This window comes from Vulpes vulpes, chromosome 3 (genome assembly GCF_048418805.1).
Source record: "Vulpes vulpes isolate BD-2025 chromosome 3, VulVul3, whole genome shotgun sequence".
In the NCBI taxonomy this organism is placed as follows: domain Eukaryota; kingdom Metazoa; phylum Chordata; class Mammalia; order Carnivora; family Canidae; genus Vulpes; species Vulpes vulpes.
In genome coordinates, this window is record NC_132782.1 from 66,273,197 (window position 1) to 66,286,210 (window position 13,014).

Consider the following 13,014-nt stretch of genomic DNA (forward strand, 5'->3'; position numbering starts at 1 on the left):
AAGGAAAGCCAAGGATGGCCAACAGACCTCAGAAGCCATGTGAGCTTGAGCCTGGAGCTGATTCTGTCTCACAGCCACAGAAGGAACCAGCACTGCCAACTTAGCCTTGGCCCTTCTAGCCTCTAGAGCTGTGAGACAATAAATTTCTGTCATTGAGGGACCTGGTTTGTAGTATTTGCTTTGGTAACCCTAAAACCTAATACATTAGACATGACTATAAGTCCTCAGAACTTACACCTTGAGTGTGCATGAAAAATACTCTTCCCAAGCATCTGCTATAGCTCAGACCCAACGAGGCATTGAGAGAAAATGCTGGGCATTCAGGAATGAGAGAGGAAGCTTGGCTCTTAAACCTACCTGGTAATTTTTATCTTACATAATCAAGTCAGATTGCTCTACAGGAAGGCAGGCAACTTGCCGTGAGAGTGAGGGCCCCAAACACAGATCACTGTAGTAACATTCCTCCCTGATTTGCATGTGCAAATAGCATGGGGATCTGTGTGTTTAACTGATTCACAGGCATAAATGTAAAATGCACAAAAATTTGCATTGCAAAATATTCTTGCTCCAGATGCTGAGTTTACAAGAATTTCCCCTGCTTTATAAATTATACCACTGCAAAGATTTTATGAGATCAAATACTTTGGGGAATTTTAAAGGATCAATTCAAAACAGTATTTCTTATCTATGAAAGAAAGATAATTGTATATAGTTTCTAATATAACCACTGGCCTTTAGTAAAATGTATTTTGCATGGATGCCTCTGCTTATTAATCTTTTCTGGAAGTCAGTATATAGATACAATTCTCAAGAGTCTTTGAAAACAGGAACTGCTTTGGGGAAATTAAAATAAAATATCTTTTCTCAAGGAAAGAAAAAAGATGACATTTCATAGGCAGTAATACTTTTACTATTTTCTCTAGACATTTTATGTTACTGATATAAAATAAACAAAATATGTTGCTGAAATACAAATGACTTTATTTTATAAAATTTGCTGCTCAAACTTTTCCAGATCATACATACCATTTGAATGAAGGAAGATCTTCAGCTTATTAAGAAAAGACAAGATGAGGAACTTTTTCATATATTGATGCCTGGGCTGGTCTCTGAAGGCTGAGACTGTCTGGACAGTGGGGACAGAAGAGAGGAAGGAGGAGATGGGGATGTGATGCTTGTGGACGTCACAAGGAATAGTCTGACTTCTTGTGAAGCAAAGAGAAGATGAATCCTTGGACATGGAGTCAGGTGTCAGAGTGAAGCGGGCCATGTGGTGCCGTGGAGAAGAAGTGGACTCTGAGGTCTGACTCACTTGCTTTCAATAGCTGTCCCTACTACCACCTACCATGTTCATGTGAGCACGAATCTTTATTTGCTTCTTTCATTAATTGGGATTTAAAAAAAAAAAACAAATACCTATCCCCTGAGAGATAAGAAATGCCAACATGTTTTCTAGAGAGTAAATGCTCCGGAATATTAGTTCCTATCTGTCCATCTGCCTTGCTTTATTTTCTTCCTTCTTTCAAGATTCATTTCTCCTCCCTTCTTACCTTTTCCTTCCCCCTTCCTCCTTCCTCAGAAAGGAAAGGTTTGGAACAGACACTGGTAGGAGTATCAGAGAGAGTCAGCATTCTCCTTTGTGTTTTCCTGCAAGCCCTGCCCTCCCAACCAAAGCCACAGGGCAACTGAGCTGTCCTGCCTGCCATTTCTTTGTATTTTCCATGTATTTATCCACAGCCTTCCTGCTAGCTCAGCTTCATAAATAAAATTCCAGAATCTAAAGGATACGTTAAGGATGCACTTTTGTACAAAAGCTTAACTATGCAACTGCAGGCACACCTTGTTGCCTTTGGGAAGAATCCCAATAAAATGTTCTAAGCAAATTAAAATCCATTCTCCTTTCAGAGACTTCCAGAAAATGTTAATTAAGAATGTATTCTGGTGTTTAATAACTTTGTGTCAAGAAATCTTCCCGGTAAATCCTCTAAATCCCGTGTGCTAAGGTGGGTGGGAATGGGTCCTTCTGAGGAGCTTCTATTACCTAGATCATCACCTTCTACCTACATCCCTTTAGCCAAGTGCTACCTATGAAATGTGTGACCAGGGCGCACATACCAAGTTCATGAGTCCTCTCCCGCATTTTGTTCCTCCTCTTCGACAAACGAAAATGACACAGCATCCCACAAGGCATCCTCGCGCTGTGCAGGTCTGCATGACATCTTGACACACACCTCAAACTCTGCACACTTTGGGGGACATTCCCCGAGCTCGTGGAGAGCAAGTGGCTCCCTGGCATCATTCCGCATGAAGAAAAGTCAAAATGCGAGTTTTTTAGATTCACTCAACTGATACCAATCTGCCAAGTCTTCCACTCTGCGGTAGGGCCTCCCCCACCTACAAGGCAGTGACTGTAACAGGGGCATGAATCATTTCATAAAATGCCACCCAGCTTGTGGCAGCATCAGTTCTTAGCTCAGAAGGTGATGCATTAGAGGTATGTTTCTTTAACTTGATCAGTTATCTCAAGCTACCATCTGGGGGACCTGGGGACACAGGCCTAGTCTGTGATGAGTGCATCAGGATGAACTCCAACCAAATCTGGGGTTTTCGCTTGGGTCTTCCACAATGAGCACTGGGTTTGGGCTGACCAGGCTCGTATTCTGAAACACGTTTGGAAACACCAGCCACAGGCTTCCTTTGTTTGCTACATTCTGTAGCATTTTTGGAATGGCCACGGCAACAAGGTCCAAGTACAGAACCCCCCAACGTTCTCCTGAACATGCCCCATCTGCTGTGTGTCATGCAATCCTGCAGATGCTCACTTTTTAGCTCACTGCTGCCTGTGTGTGGGCTTGTCCCCACTGGCTTCACCTCTCTTTTCAGATTCTGCATTTCATTTTCTTTATTATTTGGTACTAGGAAACATCTTAATAGAATTATTTACACTAGGAGACAAAGGGAAAAATGTTGAAATGATCAAAGGATTTCTTTTTCTGATGAACTCCCAGGTAATGGCAATGCTAGCAGGCTTGACCCACATGCTGAATAGCAAGGCTCTAGACATTCCAGTTAGCCTAAACAAAATGAAAAATGCATTTATGAATAAGCCTTTGAAACACATTTTTAAGGGATACTGGACATGTTCATATAAAATTGGACTTCCATGCTGCAAAGTTAGCATCAAATAAACCATACGTATATGAACATCCAAGACCCCATAGGAAAGCTAGCTGACTGTTGCAGGCACCAGTAGCTAGGAGGAGAGAAAAGACTTGAAAATACGAATGCCCTGGGGCAGCCCGGGTGGCTCAGCTGTTTATCACCGCCTTCAGCCCAGGGCCTGATCCTGGGGACCCCGGATTGGGTCCCGTGTTGGGCTTCCCTGCGTGGAGCCTGCTTCTCCCTCTGCCTATGTCTCTGCCTCTCTCTCTCTCTCTCTCTCTCTCTCTCTCTGTGTGTGTGTGTGTGTGTGTGTATCTCATGAATAAATAAATAAATAAAATCTTAAAAAAAAAAATACGGATGCCCTGGCCACACTCCTGGATGAATTCAGGTAGAGTATCTGGGGTGGGACACAGGCTTCAGCAGGTGTGACTCCCCAGGTGACCTCTGCGTGCCACCAAGCTGGGCACCACCTGGCACATGTTACCACTATACACTCCATGTGAGATAGTAAGACCAAAGCAACTTGCCAGTGCTAGCTCCCCAAAACACTTAGGAATTGGAAAACTTTTTCTTAATAATTCCCAGTGGCCACTATTTCTGAAAACTCCATCCCCACCAACAGCCAAAGGCGGAGAAATGTTGCCTGGGAGTCCCAATATCTAGTTTTGGTCCCAAAACATCAGATGAAATAAATAAATGGAGTTTCAATTTCCAGGCCTGCATCCTTATTTTAGTCTTGCAATTTCCTATTTCTTAACATGATTTGAATGTACTTTCTTTCCTCTACTTAGAAGACAGGCGCTCATTTTAAAAGGACCTCACTGGTAATGAGCTTGAGTCTATCCATCAAAGAACTTCTCTAAGTGGTCCCAGGAGAAAGTCTGATGGATGACTAAGTGCATTGAGCCCTGCGATCTTCATGAGTTCAGCCAGTATCCTTTGGAAGTGAAATGTAGCCTAGACAAGTACAGTTCAAATGAGAGGGTGAGTCACCATTCAGCCACCAGGGCTTTGGAGCAAGAGCAACATTTTGCTTTTTTGATGCAGAAGGAACAAGGGGAGCCAGAGAAGTGGAGAGCTGATGGACAGAAGCTCACTATACCACTCCTATGCATACACCCCAGAGAAACAAAAGCCCAAGCACATGGACATGCACACTTAGAACAGCACTTTTCACAAAAGCCAAAAGGTGGAAACACTCCAAATGTCCAGCAACTCATGAGTGAATAAACAAATTTTGGGCTTACCACACGATGGAATATCATTCAGCTTTAAGAAGGAATAAAATCTTGGGCATGCTACAATGTGGATGAACCTCAAAGCCGTTATTTTAAGTGAAAGAAACCAGAACCAAAAGCCATGTATGTATGGTCCCGTGCATATGAAATACCCAGAATAGAGGAACTCACAGAGATAGAATGTTCCCTGTAGCTTGCCAGGAGCATGAGAGGAGGACCAAATGGGGGAAAACTGCTTAACCGGGAACGGGAAGGGGTCTTACTAGGAGTGACAGAAATGCTTTGAAACAAGATAGAGGTGGTGGTTGCACATTACGAGTGCACTAAATGACACTGAATTGTTCATTGTAAAAAGGTTGATTATGTGAATGTCGATAGGTTATTTTTTAAATATGGGGATTGTTTGGTTTATCTGAGGACAGTATGGCTATGAAGACAAAGCTGGAACATCAGGTGGAGAATGGTGGTGACGGTGACACTTTTAAGTGCAGTCACTGAGGAAGCACCTCTAAAACCTGGATTTGGACAGGTCCTAAGGGACAAGGGAATGAACCACATGGGCATGTCTGAAAAGACCAATCGAGGCAGGAAACCCCAGCAGAGGGCTCTAGAGTGTGGAATAGCAGGGCAACGGGCTGGCTGGGTGCACACACCTGGAGTCCAATCCTAGGAGCCTCAGGGGAGTTACCAGGGCTGTTGGGAACCCCAAGAAGTCCAGAAGGAATCAGACAGAGGCTGGAAACAGTGGAGAAATGAGAAATATAGCAAATCACATGCAAAGCATTAAACTTAAGTCTGGTTTTTAAAAGCCTTGTTCTTAAGAGGGTGACAGTGCTTTCACCGCTGGATTAAAACTTATTACCTATTTTAGTAATGACCTAATAATTATAGAAACATCATAATTAGGTTAGAAGCACTTACTCTATGTTGTTAACTTACTGTGTTTATTAGAAATCAATTTCTTCAGGCCCCGGCCACCCCTCTGGGCCGTGACAACCAGGAAGCCCGGGCTCTGTGCAGCCAGCCCCACAGAGGGGTGGCTCAGTGCACAGTCCTGGGGTTGTGTGGCCAGGCTTTCTGAGAGAGGAGCCGGACAGGCCTCTCAGGGGAAGGGGGTGTGCTTTGAAGCCAGGAGTCCGGGTTCAACAACGGGTGTGGCATCCACTACCTGTGCAGCCTTGGGCAGGTGGCCACACCTCACTGAGCCCCAGACACCTTGTCTGTAAAATCAAGCCGTGCTAAACCCCACGCATGCAGACTGGGTGTGCCCAGCAGCAAACCTCATGCACGGTGAGCACCGGCTTCTCCACTCCTGCTCCTTCCCTTACCTCAGCCCCTCTGCCAAGGTCATCCTCCATCACTTCAGCGCCTGCCTCTGCGTCTCCTGCTCACTCTCTGCCTTGTCTCAGGTGCCCCCCCCCCAAGGTCCCCGGTCCTTCTTCCAGTTGTCCCAGCTGCTCCCTCTGCTGGGGGGCCAGTTCTGTGTGGAGGCCATTCTCCCACTGCCCTGCCACTTTGCAGACCCCCAGGAGCAGGTAGTGGGATGGCTGGAATGACGGGATGGCCCTACAACTGGTCTGATTCGACCCCAGATGGTCCAGATAGGTGAGGAAATGTATTTAGGGAACAGTTAGATTCAAGATAGCTTTAAAAATGGAACACTGGAATTTTTTTTTTTCAAAAACAAAACAAAAAGCTGATTAGATGGTAGTTCCCACTCTTAGCTAGACATTTTTGTTTTGTCTTAGAACTGTTATCACTTTGCATACTTTTCTCAGAGCAATGCTTCCCCTGCTGCTCTGATGGTGAGCATGTTAAGCTCTATGCCCACAGAGCTTCTGAGAGCCGGAGACACAAGGGATTTACTAGGCTGATGTCCAGTCCTGGGGGCTTCCCATGTGTGGCTCAGCCTGGGGGGCTGGAGCAGAGCGGGTCTGCTGGCCTGTTGGTACAGACTGTCCTATGGCCCCAAATCCCAACCATAGGCTCGCTCACCGGGCTTTGGTTACACAAAGAACCTTCCGATGAGCCTCCTAGAAACTTGCTCTTCATGACAACAGCAGCATCACAGAGCAACGTGCAGGAAGTTTCACATCGGCCTCCACCTTTGGAGGTGGTGAGCACACTCGCATCTCCTGCCCTGTCCACAGCCGGGAGTGCCCTTTCCGCAGCTCTCCCCAGGTTTCCTCCTTCGCTGCCCTCAGGCTCTGTTGGGAACAAATCTGGGCAGACTCATCCCACCCCTCTCACCCGGCCCTGCTCAGATCATAGCACTGGGCACCACAGGACATGTCACGACATTGGGGTCTGCTTGAACCTCCATCTGTGTGTGCGTCCAGGTCCTTGTCTGTGTGACTCATACACATGCATGTGCATTTACTACAGCAGACAGTAGACCCCCAAATAACGTAGAGGTGAGGGGCAACGACCCCCCCCACTCCCAGCACAGTCGAAAATCCACCTGCAATTTTGACTTCCCAAACTTAATCACTGTAAGGTAAAAAAAATAAATGAATAAAAAGAATACAGTAAAAAAAAAAAAGTATTATATTCTTTTTTTTTCATTTAAAATTTTATTTTTATGAGCCAATTATACTCATAGAGAGAAGCCTGAAAATTAGTCTAAAAAGTAAATAACAACAATAGCCAGGGCAAAGCAAAACAAACCACACACAAAATATCTCTATTATATAATAAAATAGCATCTCATTGTTATCAGTCATTCACCTTGGTTCATCAAATTATTTCATGATTTTCTAGCAGATATTTTATTTTTTAACGTATTATATTCTTACAACGAAGTAGCTACAGAAAAGAAAATGTTATTAAGAAAAATCATAAAGAAGAGAAATATATTTACAGCACTGTACTGTATTTACTGGGAAAAGTCTGGATGGCTACTGGATCTGCGCAGTTCAAACCAGTGTTGTCAAGGATCGACTGTTGGACAATGTCATATAAGATGCATGTCATTTATATACATACATGTCCAGTTACTGTACTCTATGTTCCTACACATGAGGTTAAGTTAGGTACAAATATACATGTACATGTGTACATATGTGTTTATTGCTTTTCTCCCTCCTTTAAAATGCAAGCTCCATGAGGAAACTTCTCTTTTGTTCATTGCCGAGCTCCCAGCACATAGAATAGGTCCTGAGACAGCAGACCTTCAGTCAATATTCGAAGAAAGAAACAGAAAGGAAGAAGGAGGATGGGAGAGAGAGAGAGAGAGATCGGTTCTTGTTTCCAGCCTGTGGTACTTCGGCTCCCCAGTGATTAGCACCAAAACTCATTTCTGTAATGTCAGAAAAAAAGATATCTCTGACAGACAGCCAAGATAAAAAGATACCTCAAATGGATAGCCAGGTTTCTAAATAGTGACAATTAGGGAGAAATGTTAGGAAGTAATTCAGAGGGGCATTCAATTGGATGGGAGAGATTTTAGTTAGAACAGATGGATGTGAAATGTCTGAAGCTACAAACCACAGAAGACCAAGGGACAATTAGCAAGTGCATAAGTGGTAAATGGCTTGAATCCCCATGATAGACGTTCATAAATGGGCACGCGTGAAAACATAAAGAATGCCCTGTGAAGAGAGTGAAAACAGCTCCTTGCACCCGTCCTATTAAAAGCCATCACCCAAAGCCAGCGAGGATGCTGTTGTGTTAAGACAGGCGGCTGTAATTGCATTATTGTGTGCAGCCCATTGTAAAGCTTCCGGAGCAGAAGCAGGAGGCTAATTTGGAGCAGCGAATGGGTTAGCATTCATTTCAGAAAGTCTTCTCCCTGACACATGCTACGTCAAAATGGACAGCCTTGTTCTAGCCCCTCTATTCTATTAGATAAATTACCCGCATTTGCATACGTGCTTTTTAGCTCCAGGCAGGGAAATATTTGCAAGTAGCACCTGGTGCCCTGAAAGACACACACTGCCTACTATATCTTACGAACTTTATATTTTCTTTGCCCCCAAGTTCAATTAAAACACTCTCCAGTGAAGTTTCATTGATTTACTATAATATATGCCTAAAACTCAGCCAGGGCATAACTGATTTCTAAAGCACAATATCCCATCGATGAACAAAAGATGCCACAAAGTAACTGCCAGGTCTGCTGACAGATCATTTTCCTCATGTTCTGGGGGACTTTTCTTTTTTGTGATCTTCTCCCCACGTGTCTTTAAGACTGCTGGTATTGTGGTATAATCGATTATGTAATGTGTGCCATCAAAAGAATTGTGGGAAAATACATCCTTTTGAAAAATGGCATTGAAATTTAAAATCTGTACAGTTTTCCTTCAAAGAAACTAATTCCTCTACCCTTCCAGGATAAAGTTCTTTCTGCAAGTTGTCAGGGTGGGAACGTGTCCTTTATAGATCTGGTCATATCAGTGAGGACATCAAAGATCCCCTCCTCTGACCCATGACTCCAGAACCATGGACAGAACCTCCACCTCCAGGGAGCCATGAGCCTTGACAGTTGGGCAGGTGAGGAAAACACCGGCACCTGGGTGGTCACATCGAAACTCAGAATCCACAGCCAATACCTTATGGAGGTGTTTACAGTCAACACACCACATGGGCATTCCATCCAACCAACTGGAGGGATTTTCTTTTCTTTTAGAGAAATCAGAAAGTCAGAGGACTTTCAGGACGAATCCTGCACTAAGTGATTCTGAGAGCTTTGCACTGGTTCAGAGCCTTGCTGTGTGTTTGTTTTTGGTAAGCAAGCAGACACCAGCCTCAAAGGTCAACAACTCGCCCTGCAAGTTAGAAGTCGTCCAGCAAAGATTAGCCACTGACTGTGAATGTCAGGGGCACAGAAGGAAGGATGGCTCGCTCACAGAAAAAGCCCAAGAAGAAGCTTCTTGGGTCCCCATGGACAGACCCCTTCTCCTCCCTGGAGAGCTGGACCACATGGTCTTCCGACTAGCAAAATGTCCCCCAACTTTTCTCCACACTGCATGTATGTTTGCTCCATTCCATGATCTCGCAGGACTGTCATGCCGACTAACACAATAACCGGGTTGTGGGGTGTGGACTGTGTGAGGGAGCATGCACCACACAGGTCTCTAACACACCGTGCTTGTAGCGGTCAGTGTGGGCATGGGGAGAAGACTGTCCCCTATTGAAGTAGGCTGTCCAGGCTGGTGGCAGGAGTGTGTGCACCCTCAGTTGGGCTCCCTGAGAGGCACCTGGTGAGAATGGTCAGCGACATTGTACTTGCTTTTGCTGTGGCCACCCCAGCCCGGACCTCAGGTCCTGCCATCCCCGCTCTGTCCCTGACTGGGCTGGGAGGTCGAGAGGCTCCAGCAGGACTCTCTTTGCTGTTTTTTGCGTGCGATCTCGCATCCCCCTTGGAAAACAAGCTCCTGCCTGCCCCCAAGCCTCAAGCATCTCCTCGAGCCAGACTTGTTCTTCAGCTTCCATCTGCTCTGTGAGGCTGAATTTACAGTTCTGTGCAGGAGTGTTCTCCAGTTTCTTCCTCATCAGCTGGGGCTTGTCTGTGCATCACTGCTTACTCAGTAGTGGGGGTCTCCAGCCCATCATCTGACAGCCCCTTCTCTGAAGCTGACCAGTAGCACCAGGCTCCCCTCCTCACTGTACCCTGGATTTGTCAGAAATGCCCACCACCATCCTATCTTGGACCCTCTCAGCTCACCAGGTGTGCACCCCATCATTGCCACCATGCTCCCCCGACCATCCATGGGTCTCCTGGCCCCTCTCTCATTCTTTTGGATAAACCTCGCTGAGTTGAGCTTGCTCCAGCTACTTCCCACATAGCACACAAGACTCAAAACTCTTAGAATTTCTGTGTCCCATGTGAAAAAACAAAGCAAGCAAACAGAAATCGATAAAACAATCCAAATACTTGCCCTGGTGATCTTCTCATGGACAACGGGACCTGCTATATACAGATTGGGTTGGACTCTGTGGGCCATTGATGCCCTGGACCCTTTGCTCCCCCGGAGATAACCAAAAGCTTTTGCTGTTAGAATCACACTAGATAAAAAGTATATTATTTTTAATGTATTATGATATTTCATGAATAACCATTTATATTAACATTTTAATGTATGTTATTTTTCGTCACAGATCTCATTTATTGCGGGATTATAAAAATCTCTCCTTGACCAAGTCCTTCACACAATGCATCCCTTTCCCAGATCACTTGCACGCACACTCTTCCCTTGTCCTGTGCACTCCTGGTTCTTGACAAATGAGACATCCAGTGTGGCACATACACATGGCCTCTCTACCATGATAGATGTGACTTCGAGGAAACATCATAGCAACAAATGGTATGATCACAGAAAGGACACTGGACCAAAAAAGACAATTCAGCACAAGAAGGTAATGGAGAATAAAAATCCAACTCAGACACAACCCAGGAGTTACCAGGGGAGTAACACAAAGTGAACTCCCCAAAGAAAAGAAAGGATAATTATTTGGATTTTCACATGGACTCCACCATTCCACCGTCAACCTATGACCTCTGTGACACTATTTGCCTTGATCCTGTTCTCCAATGCTGGGTTTATCCAGTGTTTGATGTGAGAAGTATCTCTAACTTTAACAAAACCTGGTATCTATAGAAATATTCTATTGAAACTAAGACAGAGCATACATGTCCTTAATATACGGGCTGTCGTGTCTATAAGAAAATAAAATAAGGAGAAAATAGTTGGGAACCATCCATGTAGCCAAGCTCAAAATTCAGAAAGCATACATGGGAGCTAAAAATTGGAACTACCCTACCCTAATGACCCTCTGTCCTCTGTGCCTGGGACTCTGAGCATCTTCTGGCAATGACAGTGCCATTGCCTGATCACAGGAAGTGATATCTCAGACATGGGACACTTGCTAAGGCATTAGACACTATTCCATCTGCCGGTACACTTGACTCTGTTCTACCCTCATCTTGCCCTCTGGGTGTGGAGTGAGCAAGGAGACACACCTCTCTCCAGAAACAGCTCTGGTGGGAACCATCGATGATTGATATTAATTAGCCTTCTTTCTCCACATCTGCATAAGGAAGAACTTACCCTTCCTTTCACCTCTATCCCCTTCACCTGTCTCCACAAAGGAGAGTGACCTGTCCAGTCAGCTGATCTGGAGTAGTTACCGCAATGCCTGGCCCTGTCATGCTAGCACAGACTTCTCTAGAGCTGTATGCCTGAGAGAGACTGGCATTCTCCTCTCCTTCTCCAGGAAGCCTCAGGATATGCCCTGCCTTGTTCTGAGAGACCTGCCTCCTCCAGCTGCTCAGCCGATAGCTGGCTGGGCCACAGCAATGGCCACAGGAAAAGAAGAGAGCAAACTCTGACCTTGAGCTCCAGGGTCATTCCACATTGTAGCTCTCAGCTCTACCTATGTGGATTTGTATGGGCCACTCACCTGTTCAAACCTGGGTATATATCCACCTTGGCAAAATGGGTTCCGGAACTGTATCCACTCCATGCAGTGAGTGACTTCTCCATGCCCTGGTGTTCTCATCGGTAATATGGGGTCACGGACCATATCTAATTCATGGGATTGCTGCGATGTGGACATGAGTCTGTGAAGCCCTTTGAGGAATACCTGACCTTTGCAAGCTCTGCATAAGTATTTGCCATTATTATTGTCTTAAATAATGATGTATTCATTTCTTTTCTGGTTCCTGAGACTATTTATCAATAAGTTCATAACACAGAGGGGAAGGGACACTGTTGCTTAAGCCTCTTGCATCCAGCTGGCATGTCTAATAACCAGTCAAAGAGCATGTGAGCCCCATTGGACAAGGAAGTCAATAAGGAGTAGCTGTAGTGTACACAGAGATGGGAAGGGACCAGGGTTCAAGAAGTTAAAACTGAAGGGTGAGTAGTTGCAACACTGTGTGGTTTGCAAAACCTCAACTATTTACTGTCTGGCCCTTTGCAGAAAATGTTTGCTGATTCCCATTCTAATTAGGCAACACCTTGTAGGCCCCCGTACTCCTCAGAAGACTTCCCTCCCTATCTACCTATAGAGATGTCCTCTCTTTCAATGCCTGGGGCTATCAGCCACCTTCTCTCCTTCTCTCTGAAGCCTTGGCTGCCTGCTGCCCCTTCTGTACCTAGCACACTGTCTGCCTGACCTCTACAAGGTCACGGTAAATGTCTGCGAGCTACCAAAAATGGATGAGTGAATGTACCACATTGGTCCATTGCTTCAGATCTTCATTCAAGTGGAACTCTCTGAAAGGTATTATCATTATTATTAATGATCTAATTCCAGCTAGCATTTCAACAGAAATGTAAAAGAACAACAGTATGCCAACTCTTCGTTAGATGGGAAATCTGGTCACGCTTAGTGTGTGAATTGCCAGCCTTGTCTGTGCTGACCATGCTGATACAAGTGTGCATAAATGCTGTGCACTTCAGAGAAGCCTGGGAGAAAAAAATAAAAATAAAAATAAATAAAAAAGAAGCCTGGGAGCATCTGACTCTTGGATTTGTCTCAGGTCCTGATCTCAGTGGCTTGTGAGATCAAGCACTGCAGCGTGCTCCAAACTCAATGGGAGTCAGCTTGGATATTCTCTCCCTGCCTCTCCTTTGCTCATGCTCTCTCTCTCTCTCTCTCTCTCTCT